The sequence below is a fragment of the Triturus cristatus genome, chromosome 5_1, assembly GCF_964204655.1.
Source record: "Triturus cristatus chromosome 5_1, aTriCri1.1, whole genome shotgun sequence".
In the NCBI taxonomy this organism is placed as follows: domain Eukaryota; kingdom Metazoa; phylum Chordata; class Amphibia; order Caudata; family Salamandridae; genus Triturus; species Triturus cristatus.
Window position 1 is genome coordinate 574243145 of NC_140587.1, and position 23527 is coordinate 574266671.

The following is a 23527-nucleotide window of genomic DNA, read 5'->3' on the forward strand; positions in this document are numbered from 1 at the left end:
GTCCATGTAGGGCCTGCAGAGACAACAGTGGCCACTACCTGTGGGACTCATGGTTGTTTTGTGGCGTGTACATGATAAGCCATGTCATGCCAGTGTCCATGTGGCAATACAGGGACCCTGAGTATCTGCATGTCAAAGAGCTGTAATGCCTGGGAGACATCAGGCCCCACTTGTCACTGTGGAGTGTGTTTGGAACGTGACAGCAGTACATAGGTACTGTGACACAGCCCAATGATTGGCCATTGCACTACATGGAACTTATGTAGACATGTGGACTTGAGATGTGAGGTGATGGACATGTAGGTGACATATGTGTCCATACCCAATAGCACACACCTCAGTACATTGTGTATTGTCATGATGTATCATGTGATATTTTGCTTGGTCATAGCTACATGGGTGGATGAATCGACAATCTTCCTTTGTTCATCTCTGTAATGCAGGGCACCAGCTGTCCATAGACTGTTCCAAGACCTTGAAACCATGCAGGAACGCGACTGCATCCGATGGTACCGCTTCACCAGGCAACTGATTGAGGAGTTGGCGGAGCAGTTGGTGCCACATCTGCTACCTGGCTGGACATACCCGACAGCACTGACCCCAGAGGTGAAGGTGATGGCAGCCCTGCACTTCTTTGCTACTGGTACCTTCCAGTTCACTGTGGTTACTGCTGGTGGTATGTCGCAAATTATGTTCAGTCGTGTGCTACGGGATGTCTTGGAGGGGATGTTGCATTTCCTTTACCTGTACATCAAGTTTCCTAGCCCAGGTCAACTCACTGACATAAAGGATGCTTTTTATACATTGGGGAGGATGCCGAACCTCATCGGATCTATTGAAGGTACACATGTGGCCCTGGTACCACCACAGGCACATGAGCAGGCATACCGGAACAGTAAACATTTCCACTCCATCAATGCTCTGGTGGTATGTCTTGCAGACATGTGTATCACACATGTGTGTGCATGTTTCCCTGGTTCTGCGCATGATGCCTACATAATAAGGAGTAGTCGCATTGCAACGCTGATGTCACAGATGCCAAACCAGCGTGCCTGGCTTGTCGGTGTGTACTGACTGTTTACCATTGTGTGTGTTTGACAATGTTGTATTCCACCCTCTTCAAAACTCAGCTAATTGTTCAATTGTTTGTATGTAGGTGACTCCGGATACCCCAACATGCCGTGGTTGCTGACACCCTCCAGCTGAGATGCACTACAATGAGGCACATGGTCGGACCAGGAAGGTGATTGAGTGGACCTTTGGTCTCCTGAAAAGCCGCTTCAGCTGCCTGGACAAGACCGGAGGGGCCCTCCCATATGACCCTGCAAAGCTGTGAAAAATTATCCTTGTATGCTGCATGCTACGCAACATGGTAGTGCGGTAGAAGTTGCCTCTCATCCAGGATGACGATGACCTACATCTGCCACCTGTGGATGATCCAGGCCTGGGCCACGATGCCAGTGATGATGATGATGAGGGTGAGGTCTGCACACAGCTCATCAACAACTTCTTCACCTGAATGTGAGTTTACAGGGTTGTTATGTCAACGTATTGAGTTAGCCTGAAATGTGTTGGGGCTGCTCTATTCCTGTTTGAGTTTGTCTGTGTGCTACTTGACTAGATGCGTAAAGTGATGTGTCCTTTCAGGTGGTCTGTACTCCACAATAGTGTTGAAATGCTAACTTGTTTCTATGTAGGTTTCTTTTGACATGTTTTGTGCATGTGTATTGCATTTCTCTCCTGTTCTGCTGTGCTTTTGACGGTGTCTTATGTCTGTCCTTCCCAGGGTACTTTGCCTGTTGTTTGGTCAACACTGACCCCAACACCCAGAATCCAACCCCATGGTGGAAGTTGTCGATTCCCATCAAGTGATGTACCACACACCCCTGGACTTCAATTCTCCTACACTTTGTGACCGTGTGTCCACTGTCACGTAGAATTACCTTGCAACTGTTGTGGATTAAACATGTTGCTGATGTGTTATGAACCTGTGCTATGCTTTGTTATGTGCGTTGTCTGTCTTCCCACATCTGACTGACATTTGCTTACCTCACCTGCGGGCTTGTTACCACTGACTGTGGATAGGTGTGGTGTCTGTGCATTCCACTGTATTTCAGGTCAACATCATTGTATGGGATGAGTTACATGGCCATGGTGAGTATGTGTTGTGGTGCGATAGTGGTGTGTCTCCCTCACATGTGTCACATCACCCTGACTCACATAACGGTGATCACATTACTGTAGTATTTGGCATGCACTGTGTTCTTTAGCAGATCAACATCTCCATGACACATAACAACTTGGAATCACAACAGAGGCAAGTATAGTGTACTGGTGAGTTTATTTACAAACATGTGTGAGGATAGTGCACAGGATGGTGGGTGCTGTACATTGGGTTTTGAATCCAAAGTTCACAGTAGAGTTGGAAGTGTTGATAGCTGAAATGTCAGGAGTAAAGTCCACTGTCATCTGCTACATTGGACCAACATGAACCCTCCATGTCATGTAGGCGAGTTGGGTTAGATACGACAAGGTGAACGGTTTGCGCACAAAGAACATTTTCCAGAACAGGTTTTGAGGCCCTGGGGGATGTGCATGGCCATCTGTGTCTCACTTGTCCTTCTTCGGACGACCCCCCTTCTACTTTGGGGGGATCCTCAGGTGCAGGCGTCTGCGGTGCAGAGGACTCTCCGCCAGAGTCATCCTCCCTCCCTGTGGCACTGGCAGAACTTGCGGCAACAGATGTTGTGGCCACACAGGGAGGTGTGGACATGTTGGTGCTTATCTGGCGGAGGCATGTGAGTATGTCCCTATGCACCGCAGTAAGTGCATCCTACTTGGACTCCAGGCGAGCATGATGGGCAGCCTGCTCCTGTTGAATGTCCTTGAGGATCCCCACTACCTGGCCGAATCCTCCAGTGCTATCCTGGTACCCATCTATGATGCGTGCCAGTTGGGGGTCATCATGCAGTCCAGACCCCGCTGCAAGCCGCGACCTCTGCCTACCACCCCTCCCACCACCCCTTGCCACACGGGCAGGACCTGCGGCAGCACACACAGGTGACACTGGACCCCATGGGTGTTGTTACTGGTGGTGTTGTCCGTAGCTTCCTGGGGGTCCTGTGTCTCTGTGCTGTCGGTATTCTGTGTCCTTGGTCTGTCCGTGTTGGTGGGGGTGCCCTGTCTGTTGCCAGATGTTAGAGGCATGGGTACAGGGGGTGCAGATGTTGTACTGCTGGTGCTGCATGATGACTCACACCGGAGGTGCCAGGTTGTTCTTCGTCATCCAAAGAGGACAGAGACTGATCCACACCAGAGAGCTGAGGGTCCATCGGAATCTGGGACAGGGACTCTTCTTGATTTGCTGCTGTGTCCCCAGCACCACCTGTGTTTGGAAGAGACACACAAGGCAAGTTATGTTTCTACAGGCATCAATGGTTCACATACATGACATTTGCTACTGTACGTCAGGATGCGTGCCTGTACACTGCTTTGTCCAAAGTTGTCACGGACAGAGATTGATATTGTTGTGGCAAATTGCCCAGCATTTCAATGTGCATGTCGAAGTGTGTGCATGACCAGCTCATGTATAGATTTGGCTGTACATGGCCATTACTACTCAAGGGCCATCACGTGTCATCCCTGTACACATTTGACCTTTAACAAGGACATACGTGCAATTCTACTGAGGATATGTTGTAAGATTGGGGAATGTGTGGTAGCAGATTTTGCTAGTCTTTGTGTGCCACAATGGTGTATTGGTACGACATTGTCTAAGTCCGGTATGCCTGTGATCTCTTGGGAGAAAGGGTTTTTTACAGTGTTCCTAGTTCCCATCTCATTTCATACAAGTGATGATGTCACCATCGTTAATGAGTCTGGTGCAGAGTTTTGTATGTGCATATGTGATTTGACTTGTCAATTTTCTCCATGGTGACATGGAGTGGGCAAGGAAGCACTCTGGCTTTTCAATGCTCATGACAGTGAGAGCCGGTGTTGTGTGTATTGCGGTTTGGCTGCTGTGAGTAGCATGTCTCCTCCAATGCAGTCCAGGTTAGACCTTGTGTCTACAGTGTCTATGTCAGTGAGTGGTGTGTTGTGTGAAGGATGCATATGTTGCAGCACAATGTAGGAGTGAAATGCAGCTCACAACAGCACCGAGTGTGAATGAGACCATGTTACGGTGTCGGCTATATTGGTGTGTCCATTCCATTCACTGTCAGATGTCCCCTGTCAATGATGTATATGTGAGTTCCTGTGTGTTTTGTGCAATGTACTATATATGGATCTCCACACTTGTCATCTTCAAGACACACCTCCACAGCCAGGCCAGGGGGCACCCCTGGACACTGCATTCCCAGACAGTGAGTTTGAACATATGGTTGCAATGGCTGTGTGTGTGACTGTCTTTGGTTTGGCCAGTGCATATGTGTGATTTTCAGCCACATCATTCATCAGGCCCATGTGTCAGACATCTTGCCCGGGCATTATCTTTGTGAGTGACTGGTACCATGTGTGCAATGTGTTTTAACATAGAAGGTGTGTGTATGGCCAGCATCGGTGTTATTTGTTTTCAAGTCAGGAACTCCTTCTCCCCCAGGCCAGTTATCCCATCATGAAGAGTGCCACCATTGCAGTGGGTGCAGGTTAACTTTCAGGATGTCAGTTAGTGCAGTCCTGGTGTTTGTTGTTGCCCAGTTCCCAGCAGGGCCTTGTGCTCCTCACAACAGAGCCCAGTGTCAGACATCTTGTCAGTCCATTTCCACTCCCTGTGAGGTGAGCATGGTTCAGTGTGAGCTTGCTGGGCCATGTGGGTGGGTGGGGATTGTCTGTGACTGCAACTCCCATCATGCTATTGGCTATACCCCCCTTCCCAGCATGCCTATACTTCCTTCCTTTTGACTCTGCTTCCCTGTGAGCAAGTGTGACAGTAATGGCAAGATGTCAGTCAGTGCAGTCCTGGTGTTTGTTGGTGCCCAGTTCCCAGCAGGGCCTTGTGATCCCCACAACAGAGCCCAGTGTCAGACATCTTGTCAGTCCATTTCCACTCCCTGTGAGGTGAGCATGGTTCAGTGTGAGATTGCTGGGCCATGTGGGTGGGTGGGGATTGTCTGTGACTGCAACTCCCATCATGCTTTTGGCTACACCCCCCTTCCCAGCATGCACATACTTCCTTCCTTTTGACTCTGCTTCCCTGTGAGGGAGTGTGACAGCAATGGCAAGATGGCTGACTGTGCAGTCCTGGTGTTTGTTGGTGCCCAGTTCCCAGCAGGGCCTTGTGCTCCCCACAACAGAGCCCAGTGTCAGACATCTTGTCAGTCCATTTCCACTCCCTGTGAGGTGAGCATGGTTCAGTGTGAGCTTGCTGGGCCATGTGGGTGGGTGGGGATTGTCTGTGACTGCAACTTCCATCATGCTTTTGGCTACACCCCCCTTCCCAGCATGCCCATACTTCCTTCCTTTTGACTCTGCTTCCCTGTGAGGGAGTGTGACAGCAATGGCAAGATGGCTGACTGTGCAGTCCTGGTGTTTGTTGGTGCCCAGTTCCCAGCAGGGCCTTGTGCGCCCCACAACAGAGCCCAGTGTCAGACATCTTGTCAGTCCATTTCCACTCCCTGTGAGGTGAGCATGGTTCATTGTGAGCTTGCTGGGCCATGTGGGTTGGTGGGGATTGTCTGTGACTGCAACTCCCATTATGCTTTTGGCTACACCCCCCTTCCCAGCATGCCCATACTTTCTTCCTTTTGACTCTGCTTCCCTGTGAGGGAGTGTGAAAGCAATGGCAAGATGGCTGACTGTGCAGTCCTGGTTTTTGTTGGTGCCCAGTTCCAAGCAGGGCCTTGTGCGCCCCACAACAGAGCCCAGTGTCAGACATCTTATCAGTCCATTTTCACTCCCTGTGAGGTGAGCATGGTTCAGTGTGAGCTTGCTGGGCCATGTGGATGGGTGGGGATTGTCTGTGACTGCAACTCCCATCATGCTTTTGACTGCACCCCCCTTCCCAGCATGCCCATACTTCCTTCCTTTTCACTCTGCTTCCCTGAGAGGGAGTGTGACAGCAATGGCAAGATGGCTGACTGTGAAGTCCTGGTGTTTGTTTGGCTACAAGTCCAAAGAGAGCCCCTGTGCATCACACAGCAGAACCCATTGCGGTGTATCTTTGGGTGATATTTCACTACAGTGTGAGTCAATGCATTATACCCGGTGAGTTGTGTGGAGTTTGTGTTGAGGGGTGTGTGTGTCTACACATGCTGGTAAGTATGGTCAGAGCTGTCAGTCCTCCTTCCCACCTGGCCAGACATCCCACCATGAAACGTGCTTACATTGGAGGGCGTGCAAGTTGGCTTTCAGGATGTCAGGCAGTGGTGTCCTGCTTCTGATTTGCGCACAACCCCTACCAGGGCCTTGTGCTCCCCACAGCAGGACCCAGTATCAGCCATCTTGTCAGTCATTTTCCACTCCCTGTGATGTGGGCATGGTTCAGAGAGGTCTTGATGGGCCAATTGGGAGGGGGAGCATTATCTGTGACTACAAACCCCATCATGCTTTTGGATACACTCCCTTCACCTGCATATCCATTATTCCTTCCTGTCAGTCAGCTGCACTGTGAGGTAGTGTGTTTGTGGTGGCAAACTGTCTGACAGTGTTTATTTGGCTTTGCGCCACTGCCTTGCTCTATTTGTTGGTAGGTTTGTACATGTCATGACACAGTTACAAGTCACTATGAGATGGCAGGTATTGTGTTTGTCTGACTAGCATACACATCTAGGGATGATTATCTATTGGTTACTGTGGCTTTGCTAACGGTGCATAGTTTTACTGTCCCCTTGCCACACAATATTGAGTATATTGGTTGTGTACTCACCAGGCTCTGGTATGTCTGATAGACCATGCACGCTCTCTGGTGGTAGGATGTCCCGCACCTTCTCCTCCCAGGACCTGAGGTATACTGGTTTGGCAGGAGGGCCACCACCAGTGCGCTGACTCAAGGCGTGATCCTTCTCGATGAGTTTCTTGACCCTCCTGCGCACGTCATACCACCTGTTCTGGATATCATCCTTTGTGCGCAACATTGGTGCTCGTGCGTTCACCTTGTCCACGATCCTCGCCCACATCTTTGTTTTCTGTGACATGGGGGTCCTTTGGACTAATGTACCAAACAAATGTGGCTCCACTCTGATGATTTCATTGACCAGCACTTCTAACTCACTATCTGTGAACTTTGGATTCTTCTTTGGGGTCATGGTGATGGGTGGTGGTGGTGAGTGATGTATGTGTGAGGGTGCAAGTGAGGGTGAGTGTCAGTTTTGCTAGGTGTATGAGTGAGTGCTTTTGGTGAGGTGCTAATGGTGTGAAAGTTGTGTGATGGGTGAGTTGTGAGTTTGTCTGTGGTTGCTGTCTGATGGTGTTCTCTGCTGGCTGTTCTCTTGAATTTGCAAAGGATCATGGTAGTGATTAGTGTCCTTTATATAGGTGGAGTTGTGTGTGTGTCTTTGTTCCAAGTTTTTTTTTTGTTGATAATTATTGACTTTGCCATTGCTTGTTTGGTCCTCTTTTTGCATTTTTTCCTTTGGGTTTTCTAGGCATGAAGGAGACATTCTTCTGACCGAGACGGACGCTGATGTTGGCTCGTGCGGGCTTCTCCGGGTCTTTCATGCTGATTTTCTTCTGTGTTTCATACGCGTCGGTCGCAGAGATCTCTATTGCTTCCGGTCCCTGTTTTCTGTGCGTGTCGGTCATGCGGCTTGGGCTCTGTGCGAGTCGGTCTGGTTTTACATGCATTGCATCGTACTGCGTGGATCGGACATCGCGGGTACGTGTCGGTCGGGTTCATTCCTGGTATGTGTCGGTCGGTGCGAATCGTGTCCGGTTTCTGTGCGAATCACTGGTTTCCCTACGGCTCTGTCGTACAGCTTGTAGTCCGTACGTGTCGGTTGTAATTCACACGTGTTGCATCGTACAGCATGGGTTTTACAGCGCCGGTCCTTGTCAGTCGGTCTCTGTTCCCGGTCCGTGACGGTCGGTACGTTTTGCGGCCGGAATCGGAATCGGCTCCTTAGTCTTGAAGACAGTAAGAAAAATTTTGTGTGAAAGGATGAGGTCTGCAAATGCATGCATGTGCATTGTACAATGACAGCATATGTCTGTGTGACTTTGAGTGATTTTTGGTGCCATTGCTTGGTTTAGTGAGAAAAAAATTATGCAATCTGGGAAAACATGTTGGGAAGAAAAGAATGGAGTTTACGACAATAAGGGTGTAAGACTAGTTCTCATATCTGAAGAGCCGTTAGATCATCGTACTCTATGTATTATATAAATAGACATATGAACACATAGCAGTGCTCAATCTTAGCACAATATTTTAATAAATGAAAAGCACACTGCAAACATGGGGCCAGATTTATCATGGTTTTTGTTGTACTTGCGCCACACAAGGGGGCGCGAGGGCAACACAAAACCTAAGTGAGATTTATCAAGCCATGCAAGGCAACCTTGCGTTGCCCTGCCGTGCTTGATAAATCTAGAGTAACGCAAGGCTGCTTTGCTTTACTCTGCAATATCAGAAGGAACAGTGGTTCTTATTGGATTTATTAATATATACTTGAAGCAATAATGAGCACAATTACACAATGAGACTGTTGAAGCATGTAGACAGAGAAAGTAACACAAAATAGTCAAACACTGGTTGTGGCAAAAAGAATAATAAACTGTATTTTGAAATACAAATGCGACCAGAAAACAAACCAGGAAGGACAATACAATTATATAAACAACACAAAAAAGAATGACAGGTTTCCAAACTGTAACAAACAACCAATGGATTTTTTTAATATCTATTGCAAGCGAACCCTTTTAGCAATCAAAGGGGTCAGATAATTGGTTTGTTTTGAAAAATCTTGATGATGTTTCGACCTCCTTGCAATGCCAGGACCAATTGATATGGGGACACCAGACGGAAGCAAGGAGAAAGGCATTGAGAAATACATAGAAAGTGCACACCAACAACGTGCTAAGTAAGGGGAAGGGGTGCTTACATGGGGTACACCTGGTGGGAACCCCAGGAAGAAGGAGTTAATTATAGCCGCGTCTCCCAGCCAATTCCTTAGCAACTGTGATGCTGGATTCTACAGCCTGCCCCTCATACTACAAGGATTTATCCAAACAGCACAGACCGCATGCTTCACATAAGTGAATGTTGCTGGGAGGCTTGATGCCTGCAACCCACCTCACTTGTTATACTGACTTACACAAACAGCGCAGTTCACAGCACTTCGGTACCAGCCACTACACTTAACCTGGGACATGCAGCTATAATTACTTCCGTCTCCCTGGGCTTCCCTCCAAGAGTACCCCATGTGAGTACCCCTTTCCCTTAGCACATTGTTCGTGTGCACTATATGCATTTTTCTATGTCTTTCTACATACTTCCATAACATATTCAATTATATCAACTGGTCCTAATGAGACTCCGCATTGTAAAGGGGGTCAAAACAAACCAATTATGCAACCCCTTTGAGGGCTCATTTTTATATATATATATATTTTTTTTTTTTAAATCAGTTAGTTGTTTTTACAGTTTAGAAACCTTCTTTCCTTTTCCTATTGTTTATATAATTGTATTGTACTTTCAGTTTTTTTCTGGTTCCATTTCATGTGGACAATATGCACTCTTACGCATTTGTATTGTAAAATACAGTTTATTATTCTTTTTGCCACAACCAATGTTTGACTACTTTGGGGCCGATTCCGATCCAGGTCGGAAGGGCACCATACGCGATCCGGCCAGAAAAACTACGAGCCGTATGCGTGTTTTCCAGGACGACTTGTACAGCTGTACGAGCAAGCAAGTACGATGCGAGCTATGTGAGATTCACCGACCGAGTCGTTTCCGGGTCCGAACCGCTCCATACGTCTTGGTCGGAAGCTAACCGTGGCGTGCAGTGGATGCGATCTACAACCGAGCCAGTACGATGCATGCGTCGGACAGCCTGTGTGAGCCGGAGTGTCCGGCTCGCAAAAGCTCCCGGAGTCGGACTTCGGGGATCCGCGTCGGACTCCCTGACACCCGCAGCCCTATAACTCGGACACAGGGGGAGACCTATGGGTCTCCCCAACACAGGCATGTATGGTGCGGATGGCACCAACACGTACCCACTGTAGGGGGCGCACTTGTTCGAGATTTACCCATTCAGTCAATGGGAGCGCATGTACGCGTCGCACAACTGGCTCCCATTGACTTCTATGGGAGTCCGACCGAACCGAGTCCGACAGCATACGTGTGCATCATACTCACTCGGTCAGACTGTAGGGGTCCGGCTCAGTCGGAAAACACTCCGGATCCGACTCGGTCGTAGTGCTTTCCGACCCGGATCGGAATCGGCCCCTTTGTGTTGCTTTATCTATCTACATCCTTCTGCAGGTCCAGAAAGGGAACTGAAGAATGGGTCTGAGGGCCCCAATTATACCTGGTGCCTTCTTCGAAGTAGGGGAATGTTCTAGAGAAATTCCCGTTTGAAATCCTTGAAGTTTCCTTTTCTGCCCTGGTTCCAAGCTGGCTTCATGAAAAATGCTGGGGTGACAAGTTCTTTGAGCGAAGGCAGGACACAGCCTATTGAGTTGCAAGTGGAGCTGTACCTAGCTCTGCCTAATCCGGCCAATTGAGGACCCATCCAGACACACCTAATCCCTCTGGTGCGTGGCTGTCTGGACCGGATAAACAAAGTGCAACCGTCAGCTACACCCAGTCATGTGACACACGAGCAGGCTGCAGGAGCCAGTAAAGCAGGAAAATGCCAGATTTCTAAAAGTAATGTATTCAAAAAGGGGGAACAGCCATCACAACGCAACTTTCACTATGCTATGCTATTACAACGCAACTCTTTTTCACAACATCCATTACAACGCATGCAATTACAACGTATCCTATAACATCGCAGATGCAATTACAATGCATGCTATTACAACGCAAAATATGGTAAGTCTTGATATATTTTGTGTTATAATATTACTCAGGTGTTTTTTTAAATGAATTGTTAATATTTTTTAATATTTATCAATTACTAGAAGCATACATTATTATGTTTTCAAGAATTATAATAATATTAATTTTGGATATATAATACTGTTATTTCAATTGTAACTATTTGAAAAATTTTAAAATATAACAAAACTTTTATAAACATTTTGCTATTATTAATTGTGAATGAATAGTACTATTTTGTAAGAGTAATATATATATATTTTAAATTATTGTTTAGAAGTACTCAGTTAAAAAAAGTAACATTTTAATTCTTTACTTATTACTAAGGTATTATTTTAAATGAATTAATACTAATTTATTTTATGATGTAATTAGTAGTATTTATAAATAAATTAAGATAAAGAAAACTCAGGAATTGTTCTATATTTTTATATATATTTTGATATGATACAGACGCAAGTAAGGTATTAATTTTATTATGACAATGTTCAGGGACAGAGCAGAAGGTCTGGGGAGATGGTCATAGGTAAGAAAAATACTTACATTGAATTAGTTTATTTAAACTAAATTTAAATTAATAAATATACTGAATATATTGGTAATATAATCATTAAACAAGTTTAACTAAAAATGATGAAATATATATTACATACTAAAAAACTCAGAATTTAAAAAAAAATGGTAATTAATAATTGTATGAATTAAATATGTTTTGAAAGATTTGTAAAGAAATATGAAAAAAAGGTTTGCACACTTTAGCATTGAACTCAATGGAAAGAATTGTCCTTCATTTATTTCTACATCTTGCTATGTTATAGACGCGTGTACGTGATTACTGTCATTCTGAGGATCATCGTGGGACAGAGCAGAAGGTCGGTGGGGATGCTGAAAGGTAAGATTAATCATAATACATATATTTTAATTCAAAAATAATATTTAAAACACATTTTAAATACAATCGTTGCATTTGTAATTTATAGCTAGATTTAAAGAAAAAAAGACGAAGCATGTTAGTGTTTTAAAAGACTTTATTTAATTTTTAGAAAAATATTTCTTCATCATTTTTTTCATAACTTTAAATAATGTACATTATATTTATTTTTGTTATATATACAAATGTTTTTTAATATATTTCACTGCATGTATATAGAAAATAATTGTCTGTTTGTTATTTTTCAGCTAGCGATGACGTTGACTCGTAAACGTAAAACGTGAAAATCGTCACTATGAGGATCATCGCTGGACAGAGCAGAAGCAAGGGAGATCTGCGATAGGTAAGAGATATTATTTTATTTTAAATGCATAATATAAGAGTGATATGTATTGTAAGAAGAGACGAGGGAGGTTTTAAGATGTTGTAAATGAGTTTTATGTGTTTAAAAAAATCCCAAAACCAACAATGTTGCCAGCGTATGCCTATGTCGGGTCACGTGTTTACTAAAGGATTAATGTTTAGTTAGATTATTAACTGGTATATAATGTGAAAAATTAAGAAAAAGAAAAAGATTTTTTTAAAAATTTAAGTTTTGTTATGACAAATGTATATTAAAAAAAGAAAAGATCGAGGATCGTCGCGTCGTCTGGATTTTTTTGTGAGCTTTGTTTTTTTGGATTGATTTTTTTGGTAAACATCTGTTTTCGGAAATTGTTCAAGAAAGGTTTTTATGGGCTTTTTTAAATATTCTAAGTCGACGAAGGATATAGTGGAATTCATTTTTTGGAAATGCTTGGCTTATAAGGACTTCAAATTGGATAAAGAGTTGGATAAAATTTCAGAGTGGATTGCGACGATGGATTTCAAATGTTTGGCATCTAAGGTCTTTGTTTTGGAGAAGGAAGTGGTATTAATTTCAGATTGGATTGCGACGATGAATTTTTATTTTTTGGCATCTAATGACTTTGTTTTGGAAAAAGAAGTGGTATCAATTTCAGACTGGATTGCGATGATGAATTTCGATCATTTATTTTTCAATAGACTTCCTAAAAAAAATCTTCTAATTATGGGTTTGTGCTTTAATTGGAAAAATGCGCAAGATTGAAGTTACAAATTCTGGGAACATTGAACTTCTCAAAAAAAAACTCTTTGTGGATTTTTTGTTGTGGATTATATTCTTTGAAAAAGGACTCTTGGTGAAGATAGGAAAGGATGTCAAGACCAAGAGTTGAAAGATGAAGGCATCAAAAGGTAAGGTGACCCAACTTTATTTATTTATTTATTTATATTTTTAAACAAATTTTGTAAATGTTAATATTTTTAGGGCAAAACAGGAAAGTAATAGTGTTGTGTGAGTTAGTAATTTAGGATGTGTGCAAGATTATCCAGGTAGTCTGAAGCCACACACAACCTAAACTGTTGTACTGCATCCAATCGTCTTCCCGACATTTCCTTTGATTTTTTGGACATTTGTGGGTTCAGACTACCTGTTAATGCTTGTGCTAATCTCATTTCTTGGAAACTTTGCTCCTTCCCCAAAGTTTCCAAAAAATGATAGAAATTGGGGTGATGTTTTCCAATTGAATGATTGAAGGAGTTGTGCCTCTATGGCATTGTTTGTCTTTGCTCCTCCTTCTAAGCAGCTCGAGTAGCAGTTCCACCACCCCACATGGAAACGTGGCTTAGATGCCCAATCCATGTGTCTTCAAAGTAATTTAGTAGTGGTGCCAATTTTTTGTCGTTTGTTGTAAAATAGTCAGATTCAGTAATTGAAGTGTAGTACTCGTCTACACCATCAGGAGGAACAACGCAAAGTGCATCTAGTTTTTTTAGTTCAAACTGCAGTTTGATATTAGATATATAATCCTCAACCAAGGATGTTTTTTGTATTTTTACACCAAAATGCCTGAGAAAAGTGGAAAAAACATCCTTGAATTTCGGTGTCCGTGTACGATTTGGTAATAACATTAATCATTGCCAATTCAAAATCAATAATTACTTTTCTAGGACTTATGTTAGATGTTTTGGATTTTACCACTGTCAAAAGTTCAGTGTAAGTTGAGGATTGTTTATCTGGTAGCAAACTTTAAACTAAGGGGACTACTGTGTTGTTAATTTTGCCATGAATGGTGTATATTTGGGTGAATGGATGGGGCGTGCTTTTAAACAGCCCATCCATCATACAAATATCACAATTCTCTAACCTAACAAGATTACGGGGTGTGCTAAAGATTAGGATTCTTTTCAGAGGGTTTTTGTTGTCATGCAATAGGAAAGGGTCATTAGAAACAGTTACAGAGAGTTCAGGAGGAATAAGTATATCAGAAAAGGTTTGAGGTCTAATTCGTTTAGGGCTACTTGCCTGTTTTTTACGTTGAACAATACGTCTCAGATTAGGAATAATAGGCATACTGCTGGCAACATGTGTTGTTACATGTTGTGCTACCTTCCTCAAACTTGAACCACAGGATTCATTGGAGGTGGATGCAATATCTTTGATCTCATTTATTGTTTCCCTAACCTCAAGCTCCATTGCAGAGGCAGAGTGGTTATGCTCTGTGGTTCTTAAAACAGAGTCACCAAGAGTAACTGCTCTGCCTGTGCAATGGGATGAGTAGTATTGCACACACTTCCAATGACACCTGGGTTCAGTTAGTCTCTACTTACAATAAATATACCCTGAATGTTTCAGTAGCCGGTTTCCCTCGCTGGAGCTGATATATCTTGCTTCATCATTTGATTACATTATCTGTAATTACATGAAAAGGTAGAAAAAAATGTTAGTTGTTTTTAATAGTTTGTGTCGAGGTGTGCATTTTTGAAAAGGCATTTGATAACACTATTAATGATAGTGTATTTTTTGCAGAACAACTGGTTTATCCACAAATACATTAATGCTAATTTAGGTGTTTTTCATTTGATGTTCAAAATCTTTGAGACTAAATTATTTATGCGCCTGTAAAAAAGAAATAAGATATGGTTGCACTTTGTTTGAGTTATCATTACCTTTTTAATAGATTGTTCTTCCTTCCAGGTCCCGGTTGTTTTTGGAATTAAGATTTCTCAGTTGTCTTGTCTTTAAATCTTGAAGAGTAAAAAACATTGAAAAAAATATTAATTTCATTTTTTATGAATGTTGTTTGCTTGGGAGAAAAACTACTTAATTATTTTTTATGTGTTATGTTGAAATTACACTCACCGTTTAAGGATGTATAGAACTATTAAGGAGGTGCCTCGAATTATTCAAAAGTAGTATGTTCTGTAAAAAAAGAAATTGAAAAAAATAAGAATTTGCATAGTTTGTTTACATTTCTAAGATGCAAGCACACCTTTTGAATTTGAATTCTAAGTTAAACCACACCACTATCCTGCTTTTTTTCTGAGTCAAGAACCCCTTGGATTTGGAAAGGTTTTTAAAAACCAACAACTATCCTGCAATTTAGCTGAGGCAACCACCACTTTGATTTGTAATTTTAATTTCAACCTCACCACAATCCAGCATATTGCCAGAATAGTAATTTTAACCCCTACACTATCCAATACTTACCCTACTATTGCAGCACCCTGGAGTTAGATTAGTAATTTTAACCCCTACACTATCCAACACTTACCCTTCTGTTGCACCACCCTGGAGTTAGAATAGTAATACTTACCCCTACACTATCCAACACTTACCCTACTGTTGCACCACCCTGGAGTTAGAATAGTAATTTTAGCCCCCCAAAACTATCCAACAATTACCCTACTGTTGCACCACCCTGGAGTTAGAATACTAATTTTAAACCCTACACTATCCAAAAATCACCCTACTGTTGCACCACCCTGGAGTTAGAATAGCAATTGTAACCCCTACACTATCCAACACTTACCCTACTGTTGCACTACCCTGGAGTTAGAATAGTAAGTTTTTACCCCTCCACTATCCAACACTTACTCTACTGTTGCACCTCCCTGGAGTTAGAATAGTAATTTTTACACCTACACTATCCAACACTTACCCTACTGTTGCACCATCCTTGATTTAGAATAGTAATATTAACCCCTATACTATCCAACACTTACCCTTCTGTTGCACTACCATGGAATTAGGATAGTAATTTTTACCCCTACACTATCCAACACCTACCCTACTGTTGCACCACCTTGGAGTTATAATAGTAATTGTAACCCCTACACTATCCAACACTTACCCTACTGTTGCACCGCCTTGGAGTTAGAATAGTAATTTTAACCCCTACACTATCCAACACTTACCATACTGTTGCACCACCCTGGAGTTAAAATAGTAGTTGTAACCCCTACACTATCCAACACTTACCCTACTGTTTCACCGCCTTGGAGTTAGAATAGTAATTTTAACCCCTACACTATCCAACACTTACCATACTGTTGCACCACCCTGGAGTTGGAATAGTAGTTGTAACCCCTACACTATCCAACACTTACCCTACTGTTGCACCCCCCTGGAGTTAGAATAGTAATTTTAACCCCTACACTATCCAACACTTACCATACTGTTGCACCACCCTGGAGTTAGAATAGTAGTTGTAACCCCTACACTATCCAACACTTACCCTACTGTTGCACCCCCCGGAGTTAGAATAGTAATTTTTACCCCTACACTATCCAACACTTACCTTACCGTTGCACCCCCATGGAGTTAGAATAGTAACTTAAATGACTACACTATCCAAAACTTACCCTACTTTTGCACAACCACTATCCACCATTTTCAATGAGGCATGCACTGTTTGAAATTTGATTAGTAATTATTACCCCAACAGTCTCAATAATTATATCTTTGTTAAGTACACCTTGGAGTTTGAATTGTAATTTAAATTACATCAATTTGGGCATTTTTCAAGACTAATTCACAAGTAATGTTTTTGTAGATTGTTTTATCTGTTTTAATTCAACCTTTGACTTTTCACGTCTTCTTTCGATGGCAGGTGAAAGTTGTTTTGTTTTTATTTGATTACTTTTGGATGATATCTTTGGAGAAAACAAAATGTATTGATTTTTTGAAAATGCTCATTGAATTATGCTTTTACAAGTTAATAGTACATGTATTGTCGGTTTCAAATCAACGCTTTCTAGCATTTTCAATAATACTACTACTTCCATTGTTTTTTAATACAAATTTTTACCCCACCACAATTCAGCATGTTGCATAAGGTAAACAAACTTTCGAGTTGAAATAGTATTCATTAGACCACCACTACTCACCATTTGCATAGAGGCAACCATCTCTTGTTGTTTGATTAGTTTTTATTACACACCTCCACTTTCAGGCATTTTAAAAGAGGCAAACAGCCCTTTTCGTTGTAATAGCCATTTTAATAATACCACTTTACTTAATTTCAAAAGATGGTTGGGCCTTTCTCTATGTACCCTTTGGACTTGGCATAGTAATTATTACTGCAGCACAATCCAACATTTTCTCTTTGTCAAGTTCACCTTGGAGTGGGAATTCTAATTGTAATCACATCACTTTGTGCTCTTAGCAAGAGTCAAGCCACAGTTTTGTTTTTGGAGATTGTTTTACCTGGATTAATTTAACAGTGTACTTTTCTCGTCTTCTTTCGACGGTTGTTCCCCTCTTTCGACAGCAGTTGAAAGTAGTTTCTTGTAAATGTAGTTAGTTTTGGTTGATATCTTTTGAGAAAACACATTTGTTTGTATTTTTTAGAATGATAAATGACTTATGCTTTTCAAATTTAAAATTTCTTTGATTCTATTTTTTTCTTGAACACTATCTATCATGTTTTAGAATAGTAATTTTAAGCCCACAACTATTCTGCATTTTGCATGATGCGAGCACCCCTTGGAGTTGGAATTCTAATTATTATACCACCACTATTCACACTTTTCACTGAGGCAACCACCCCTTAGTGTTTAAATAGTATTTATTACCCCACCACTAACCATCCACTTTCCGTCAGGCAAGCACTTCTTCCAGTTTGAATATTAATTATTATCACACCACTAGGTAGAATTTTCCCTGAAGCAAGCCCACCCTTGATTTGGATTAGTAATTATTACTTTACCAATATCCAACGTTTTCAATTAGGTATTCTCCCTTTTCATTTTGAATACTAATTAGTCCCACAAAACTATACAGCATTTTCCCACAGTGAAGCACCCCTTTAATTTGGAATATTAAATATTACTCCACCATTTGCCCACATTTTCCCAGAGGCAAGCACCCCTTTCTGTTGGAATAGTATTTAGTTCATCACCAGTCTCCATCATTTTGCCTGATGCAAGCACAGCTTTTCTGTTGATATAGTATTTTGTACTCCACCACTAATCTTTATTTTACATTAGGCAAGTACCTCTTTGAGTTAGAATAATTTTTGTAAATTATATTCTATTCAGTATTTTCTCAGAGCCATGCAACTCTTCGAGTGCTTTATATCAACCAGTTTATCAATGTTAACAAAATTGTGTTTAAAATATTTCTTATTGAATAATATACATATATATTTTTTTTAATAAATGTTATATTTTTAATTAATGTATTCACTTACTTTTAATATTGTCACACGAATACAGGGTTAAACTCCTTTACCAAAATCCGGATGAATTTTACAATAATCTGTAAATAAATAAACATTTGTTTTACTCATAATTTTATTTCTTTTAAATTAATATTTAATTTATTTAATTTTATTAAAGTAACTTACTTAGATTATTATTTAGGCAGCTTTCCGATGTAACACTGTCTGGCAGCAAAAAAGAAACGTGTGGTGTCTCTGTTAGTCAGGTAAACACTGAATTTAAAATGGTGGTCGGCTCCTTTCATACGTTTTTTCGTGTAACACCTACATTTGTATAAAAATATGTGTCGGCTTCGTTTTTTTTTCTCATTCAAATAATGTGTAAAACAATAATTTAAATTTGGATTTTGATTATGATCGTTACATCTTGTGCTGTTTGTTTTTTCCTCCATTTTGTTTCCCAGATGGTCATGTTCATGGCATTGAAAGTGTAGAAAGTGTTGTAGGACTTAAGATTAGGTCAGTTTCTAAAATGGTGGTTCCTTTGTTTACCTTTTTGTAGATTGTGTTTCATTTTCTGCTTTTTTGTTCATTATCTATATAAATTCAATTACTGTTTCCTTCAAAACATAATTGTCGTTTTTTGAAGAAGTATAATACTAATAGTACCCGAGTATTAAAATTAATACCGAGTATTACTTTATTAAACGAGTATCTTTTTTCTCCTATGAATTGATAATTTTTCAACATATATTAATACACTTCCCCACCCAAAACCCCTATTTTCCCTGCACCCCGTTCCAGGGGGTTATTTTACAAAAAGAAATTATCGCAAAAAATGTAAAAAAGCGTTGTAATAGTATGCGATGTTTTGTCTTGCGTTGTAATCTCTCTTTTCATTTATTTTACATATTTGCATTGTAAAATTATGCGTTGTAATAGATTTTGCGATGTAAAATTGCGTTGTGAATGCATGCTTTGTAATTGTATGCGTTGTACCATCATACAACCTTCAAAAAGTGATGGATGCTGCTTGAATTAATCTCAGCCATTGGTATACTTAGGCCCCATCCCAATGTATTATTATTTTGCACACAATCTCATGTCAGTTTGGATCCAGTCATGTGCACAGCAGTGGCAAGGAAGGAGTAGATGAGTGTTCCCTCATGTGTCTGGTTGGGTTTTCGACAGGATGCCTCCCCACGTTTGAGAGTGGCATCTTTGGAAAGGGGGACTGCTTCCCTTTCCAATGAAGTTTGTCTCAAACAAATTCCTGTTCAGAGTTCATGGCTGGACTGGGATCCATGTGCAGGAACACCACTAGACCCCATGAATATCTAGTGTTTTTTGGGGGGTCGACCCCTCTCATATATGGGCTGATGCCCCTGGGGCCATTATTTTTTGCTGCATGTTTGCATGGTGTGATCAGCTCCCAAAGGGAAAACAAAATGGCGCACATATTTTAAGGGGGTTGGCCTTTCAGTCCCACAAATATAGCAGATGGGCCAACCAAAAATGTGGGCTACATTTTAGATCCATCATTAGCTATGACCTCTTGATTTTACCTAAATAAATATAGTATACTTCTAGGGGTTTGCAGCTAGCCCTCTTCATTCATTGGTCTGCTGTTGTGTCATTCACGTTTTTCTTCTCACTACAGCTTGGGACAATGGGTCAGCCCAAACCAGTCATTGGCTAACTTTATTAGAGGTGATCGCATTTAGCCTTTTCACAAGGAATGTGTTTGCACACAAAGTAGGGCTCTTTAGTCCCATGGACATATGTCAATGTGTGCTTCTTGAGACCAAAACCAGGCATTTTGTATCAGGGATTGTATTTATATTGGCAGCTCCCTCAACAATCACTTTTTGAAAAAGTCACTAGAAAACAAAACAAACATTGATAAAGCCAAAATGCTAGCAGCACACATCAGAAGTATTTGCTTTGTAAATGTTTGGTTAACTATCTGGTTTACTGATGGTAGACACTTTCATTGTGGAGCCCTGGCCTACTTTCTGTCCCTCTGTGACTCTTATATGGCTTGCTGTCCCCCATCTAAAATTCTCTCCTATGTGCATTTGAGTGCCATAATATATGAGCAGTGGCTGGTGTGGCCGCACCACTCATCCCATGAAGCATGCTTTGGTATTGTGTATGTGGCAAATTGAAGTAATACTTTGGTTTTTGCCTCTTTTAGTGTCTTTGGAGAGGTTTTCTGGAGGAGTTCTTCAGATCGCAGCATCGATAAGTTAAGTGCTTTTTTTACCTTTTACTTTGACATATCTAACAGACATATCTCACAGATGCACACACCTCCCCACTGTATTATAAGCATACTTCTGCCTTCTATGTAGGGCATAGTGTTTGAGAAGGAAGGTTTTAGACAGGTTTCAGGAAGTAAACAAAGATGACGTCTCGGTGGATGACTGCTGCCCAAGCCCTAACTCAAGTAATGGAAGACATCTCGGAGGCAGGACCAGAAAATGAGACCGCCTCAGAAAAAAGAAAAAAGGAGCAGAATGGGAAGCAATTTTTCATTTGGGGAGTTGAAAACATTTATGGGACTTACACTCGCCATGGGGATAGCGCACACACCAAGGGTACAGTCCTACTTGTCTACTTGCACCCACCCCATTTGCACTGATAATGAGAAGAGATAGGTTTTTGATATTGTAGTGTATGCTGCAGTTCAATGATAATTCTGATGCATGCCCAGGACCATCCTGACCAGTGCTCCCTAAACATTTTAGAACCATGACCAACTTTTTAAAATGGCAAACATTAGCAACCCACCTAGTTTTAATGGACATGAGGTGAGTGATTTTTTAGTCTAACTAAAGTAATGGGTGGCTGCGCACTGTCTTTTATAGACAGCACATTTTCCATTGAAATAGCAACTAAATTTGCACAGGCATACTGTTTTACTGATAATACTATATTGCACGCAAATAATACTGTGAGATAACCGGGTTTCAGTGAATATTTCTCATTTGTGCATCACAAAGTAAAGTGTCTTGATTTGTTTTGATACTATGAAAATCTTTGGTCCATCATACTTCAGAATTTCACACAAAATGTGCTTAATTCTTGCTTTGACATTTATGAGTATTTACATTTTGTTGTGTATTACAAAAAATGACATCCTACTGCCTTTCCTTTCACACTCTCTACACTACAGCATGACTCCCACATAATTCACTATACTTTTTTCTCTGACTGTGAAGTGAGAGAAAGAAAAGTAACAATTTGTCAGAAGAAATAGCCTGACATTTGACTTCTGTTCTTAAAGCGCAGCAAATGTGACAAGATCAATACAGAATTTAAAGGTACCTTTATTAATGCTTGGACTTTCATGGTCCAACACAAATCAGCTCACACCCCACCAGTGGTTTGAGACCCACAGTTTGGGAAACATTGATCTAGACCATGCTAAGTTAATTAAAAGTCAGCCTCTCATGGAACATTTGTCTTCCAGGCTTCCAGAGATTTAAACTTCTGTAAAGAACATAGCTGTGGATGAGTCCTTGTTCCTGTATAAAGGTGGTTGCTGTTCAGTCAGAACATGCCAAGCAAATGAGGTTGTTATGGCATCAAGAAGGACATGCTGTATGAGAGCTCTACTGCTTATGTATACAGAGTGAGAGTACATACAGGGAAGGACTCTGCTCTAAATCCTGCATGTTGCCTTTCTGCACTAGGAATCACCACAAAGAGTGTATGGGAGCTTGTGCAATCACACCTCTATAAAGGTAATAACCTAATGGTGGACATCTTCTACACAGGAGCAGAGCTGTTCAGTGAGCTGTACAAGGCTGGCACTGTGGTATTCGGTACAGTTCAATGTTACCGCAAAGGATTTCAGAAGGAGCTTGTTTGTAAGAAGCTCTAATAATGCCAGAGCATGGCATTGTGTTCCAACGTACTTCTCAGAGTTAAATACTCGGATAGACGGGATGTATATGCTCACTTCAATTCATGAAGAGAGCACTTCCCCAGTCACGGTTTGCAGTCATGTGACCGAAGTTCACATCCCCAACTGTTTACTTGATTACAACAAGTACATGGGCGGAGTGGATAAGTATGATCAAGTACTGCAGCCACTTAATGCAAGTTCGTAAAACTCATACATGGTACAAGAAGTTGTTTAGCCACCTCACCAAGTCGTTAACATACAATGCGTATGTTGTTTACCATCAGACCACCACAGAAAGAGCAATATCTTTCCTTGACCTTCAGTTGGCTGTCATTGAAAGCCTCATTAATTCAGAAGCAGTGGCCTCTACTTCATCAGCTGTGGAGGACATTGCAAACTACAGGATTGGCACTTTCCTGAACTCGTTTCTAAAGCGAATAGAAAGACTCAACCATGTCAGTCATTGTTGTAGAGTCTGCTTAGCAAGGAAAGAAGCAGAAGAGTTGGTATTACTGTCACCAAAACCCATCTCAGCTAGGTCTCTGTTTTCCAATTTGCTTTATGTTGTACAATGCAAAAGTCAAGTATAGGGAAATGAACTGTTGGAGCTCCCCACGTATAGCAATAGCATATGGCTTTTAATGGTTGTGCATGGACACATAGATTCCAGGGGCCACTACTTCACTAGGCATGCAGCCTTTCAAATAATTTCCTCTAGATGGAAAATCTTGGATCTGCTTATGACCTATGTGACAACTTCATCCACCGTTAGAAAGTGCTAGATGTTCTGTCCACCCTATGACAAGTGCATTACAGACACTGCACTGCACATAATGGTGGAAGGAACGTATGCCACTTTGTCACATAATACCATGTGCTACAAAACCTAGAGCTCTTAGTACTTTTTTAAATGCTCTTTAGGAAAGTTAGGGCAGTCTTCTCCAGCATATTTATCTTCATTTCAACAGTAGATTTGCTCACACAGTTCGAAAATGTTGGCCGAATCCTGAAGAAGTCCTTGGACGCCGCTTAACTCACATCAACAAACTGGAAGGAATTGTATTTAGTACAGTGAGTGTGGCAAGGGCGCATTGAACACATATCTTTCTGCGCCTCAGGTAGGTGTTATGGGATCCATTAGAACTGGTTCACTTTATTATGTATACGATACTAGGACCTTTAAAGGTTGACAGTGATAT